We start from the raw sequence: 4731 nt of genomic DNA on the forward strand, positions 1-4731 counted from the left end.
AGCGTAACGTGCGTGCACGGGGACCAGGTCCGTAGGTAAGCGCACATCCCGCTGTTCTATCGTGCGCCTGTGCTCCTGCTGCTCCACCACCCGCCTGGGTTTCTTTGCTGTTCCACTACCGGCCTGTGCTCCTTGCTGCTTCCACTATGTACCTGTTTTCCGCACTGTTCTTACGCTGCACTGTTACGCCCGATACCACCACCCACCTGTTTTCCTGCTGCTCCCAACTATGTAGAAAAATCGTCGTGCTGATATAGCGATGAAAAATACCACAATATAAAATCGAAACACATGACTACCTAAATACGACACATTAGCCACTGATAACACAGACAAGCATCACCCCCCCCCCCACAACACCAGCAGGGGATATCATCAGGAGGCGTCATAATATAGATATAATAATAATAATCGATAGAGGAAGAATAGATAATGATGGGATAATATTAGATATCTTATTATGACACCCCTTGATATCATCATATGCTGCAGTATCGTACTACGCCGCATGCCCCCCCCCCTCCACCTGCGTCATTTCAGCACACAACACACAGTGGGGCGAAAGCTGCAACCTGTGCGTCTGCTACGATGGCGCCGTCATCTGCAGCAATCGTCAGTGCGGTCCTGCGATGACGAGGAGCGCCGGCAGCGCCCCCTCGTTCACGGGTCTGCTTGTAACTGTCCTGAGCACTACGTACCAGTGTGCGCTGTCAACGGACGCACCTACCCCAGCGCCTGCATCGCAAGGTAAGCAGTCAGCAAACTTCAACAGTAATTACAGTGGGTCTATGTTGCACGGGTATTCTACGTGTCGTCGAGTGATAGGCCGGTAACAATACAACTGAATTACCAGCGAAGCGTCATATATCGCGAATCAGTTGTAACTTAGTTAACTTTGTCACTTGCAGCCACGAAAGCTCATGTTATTGCGCCACGAGCGCATGTGTGTATGTGTGTACGTGTGTGTGTGTGTGTGTGTGTGTGTGGTTGTGTGTGTGTGTGGTGTGTGTGTGTGTGTGTGTGTGGTGTGTGTGTGTGTGTGTGTGTGTGTGTGTGTGTGTGTGTGTGTGTGGTGTGTGTGTGTGTGTGTGTGTGTGTGTGTGTGTGTGTGTTGTGTGTGTGTGTGTGTGTGTGGTGTGTTGTGGTGTGTGTGTGTGTGTGGTGTGCGCGCGCTCGCGTGTACATACGTGGGCGCTTTTCTAACTACAGCATTTAGAATTGCCCCACAATCACGCCAGGTGTTCTCTCACCTGTCCTAATCTCTCACCTGTCATCTACATGTCCAGGTGCGCCGGACTCGAAGACGCGCAGTTTGTCTTCGGCACGTGCGCCTCGCACGACCCCTGCCGGCGACGGACCCGTGCGAGGCGGGCCTGCGCTGCGTGCCGCGCCGACAGACGTGCCTGCTGAACCCGCCTGGAGGTGCCGAGGCGGCGTGGCCATCGACGACGTGTGTCCGCAGTACGTGTGCGTGCCGCAGCATCTCAACTGCGGCGTCGAGCCGTACGACGCCGGCTGCGGACTCGACGACCGCACGACGATGTGTCAGTTCATACGCAAGCGCGGCGAGCACAAGGCGAGTGCGTTGTGAGTGATTTATATCAGATATATCAGATATAAACATATATATTATATATATTATATATGTATATATAATATATACATATATATATATATTCGTATATAGCCCCTAAATATATTTTATCTACATGAGCGCTGCCAGCGGTAGCCTAGCGGCTTTCCGCGCGGGCCCGTGTAAGGCCATGATATACTGGGCCGCATTCTCCGCCTCTGTGTTGTTAATAGTGTACACACCAGCGTAGGATATATGGCCTCTCTGACCATCACTATATGCCATTGCATAATGTCACTACCTAACAATGTTTCATACGCGTGATCAACTAAAGCAACTGTGGCGCTTTTACCTCGTTGGCGTTAATTTGCGGAGGTTTTGACGCTTTATGTTGACGATTTGTTGTTTGTTTGATACCGTCTAATAGAAATTGCAAACTTCGGCATATCCAGATAAATACACTTATCTTCTTCATTACTCCAATTATAGATGAAGTTACGGAATCGGCCGAGGTGTGCCCAGTGATAATGCGATCATCTCCCATGCCCATCTAATTCTTGAGATCCGACATAAAAACTGCCCATATTTCGCGCGAGATCCATTGACAGATTTGTTGTTCTGCTATCATTCACGTGGTACTTCGGTCGTTGACGTTGTTTCTTGCACTACTCCTCGCAGCAAAAGTGCTCCGGTGACGGCGCCGTGTGTGGACGCAACGGTGAGACGTACAGTAGTGAGTGCAGTGGCCTGGGCGGACAGAGTCAGTGTCGACTACAGGGGTCCGTGCACGGCCGTCGGTCAACTCACCCGTGAGTACAAGGCTTCATCGCAATACTTCATCATGACCATGATCGTCCTGTGATCTATGTAATCAGGCGGTGTCTTATGATCAAGATAATTTCCTTATTCGTTTCCGTTAAACAGAAGTAACAACATATCTTTTCCGCGATTTTTTCCACATATAAACAGGTAACTGCTTGTCTTCTGAGCATTACTCCAATATAAATAGGAGGTAATATATAATGCCTCGATCTTAATCGTGGTACCGCTGGACCGTCACTCCCGACTATAGCTACTAACTTCTACCACATGCGTTCGTAGCATTACGCATTAGTAACGTATAAATATCATCGGATGCTTGCTTGCAGTGTCGGACCGAGACAACCCTCAGTGCAGTAGCATCGTCTTGCCCGGAGCTACCCACGCGCACGTGTCGCGGCATCATCCCGCAGGCACCTGCTGTCCCGTATGCGGTAAGCATAGCACACCTGTAATCAGGAGTGTCACAATACAGACACTCCTGATGACACTATGTTCTTAACTCCTGATGACACTATGTCTTTATGACTCCTTATGACACGATGTCTTCATGACTCCTTATGCCTTACTCTCTTATGGCTGACATTATGAATCCTTATCGCTATATTATGATACTCGTGATGTCATCAATGCTCTTCATCCAGCGGCAAACATCCCGATTGTACGGTGAATTTCCTCCCTCTATCTTTCTATCTCTTCCCCCTTTTCTTTCTATCTCTGCGAATCTCTCGTCTCCCCCTTCTCTTCTCTCTCTCTTTCCTCGTTCTGTCTGTTTAGGCAGGAGAAAGAAGAGAAGAAAATGAGGGAGGCGCATTTTCTTCCTATTCTGCTTCCTCTTCTTTCTATTTCTCGCTCTCTCTTGGACTCTCACGCCCGCTCTCTCTCTCTCCCTCTCTCTCTCTCTCTCTCTCTCCTCTCTCTTCTCTCTCTCTCTCTCTCTCTCTCTCTCTCTCTCTCTCTCTCTCCTCTTCTCTCCCTCTCTCTTCTCTCTCTATATATATATATATATATATATATATATATATATGTATATATATATATATAATATATATATCTCGGTAGCGAGGGAACCTATCGTACGCACCTGACGTTACGCTACATTAAATTCTGATTTCCTCCGGAAAGTTTGCGACCCTTGAGGGTTCGCTACACAGCAGCTGCCTTAGTTGCTGCTGTGGGCTCGAAATCAGAGCTAGTCAGCGTGGTTCCTGCAATGCCGTGGCTGCTACCTCACAGCTAGCAGCTGATAGCAAGCTTTACTACGTAAGCAGGCTAGTCGGCGTGGTTCCTAACAGCGCTGTGGCTTTGCTAGCTTACAGCTAGGCAGCTGAATAGCAAGCTCAGCTTACTACGTAAGGCAGGCCTAGTCAGCGTGGTTCCTACAGCGCTGTGGTTGCTAGCGTACAGCTAGCAGCTGATAGCAAGCGTTACTACGTAAGCAGGCTAGTCAGCGTATAGGAAGGAGAGCGTGGATATAGGAAGGAGAGCGTGGATATAGGAAGGAGAGCGTGGATATAGGAAGGAGAGCGTGGATATAGGAAGGAGAGCGTGAGTAGGACAATCGGTTAACGAAATGTCGACGAACGAAACGTTGATAAACGAAACGAACGAAACGTTGACATAACGAGACGCGCAAGTGTACATATGTTTAACATTGATAACGTCATCAGTGGCATCAGTGACACTAGCCCGACCAATCTGCGTGACTAACGACTAACGTCAATACACGGTATTTACACGGTCAATATTTTACACGGCCATCAACGTCAATACACGGTCTTTCGATGTATAACCATTTCTTGAATGTACTGTGACACCAGCTTGCAGGAGAATAGGTTATGAATAAAATCAGGAGTGAATAAAAAATCTGTTAATAAAAAAACTTTTACGAAATAAAATAAAAACACATTTGTCTCTTATTCACTCCTGACAAAATACACTTCCTCATAAATGTTCGCAGTGCATCGCTGCATATGAACTAACGGGTGAGGCTCTAGCAGCTAATCATTACCGAGGTAATTGGTGACAGAGATGCAGTGGTTGCTATCGTCATCGGGCGCCATAGCATTGCAGATGCTCTCCGGAGTCTGACCCATCGTTAGCCTTGACCTGTCTGCGCACTGCGACAGAATGGTGATGCAGTCTGACCTACAGCAAATACAGGGTTAAAACACGATGTAGATAGAACAGGCTAACAGCGATTTATCTCACGCATTTTGCATGTACGATACGATAAAAATACGGTGTCACGTATCAGTTGGGTTTGACTTAGTTCATTTAAACAGTTGGTGTTTTAAAATACTAGTATTCTTTACACTGAATGCACGCATATATGGGTG

At 47.7% G+C, this 4731-nt stretch overlaps 1 protein-coding gene across 1 annotated transcript in view; it reads right to left on the reverse strand.

Annotated features, from left to right (window-relative positions):
* LOC106816267 (reversion-inducing cysteine-rich protein with Kazal motifs-like) overlaps positions 1 to 4731 on the reverse strand; it is a 37068-nt gene that overhangs the window by 5110 nt on the left and 27227 nt on the right. The window lies entirely within an intron of this gene.

The sequence above is a fragment of the Priapulus caudatus genome, unplaced genomic scaffold (assembly GCF_000485595.1).
Source record: "Priapulus caudatus unplaced genomic scaffold, Priapulus_caudatus-5.0.1 Scaffold31, whole genome shotgun sequence".
Classification (NCBI taxonomy): domain Eukaryota; kingdom Metazoa; phylum Priapulida; class Priapulimorpha; order Priapulimorphida; family Priapulidae; genus Priapulus; species Priapulus caudatus.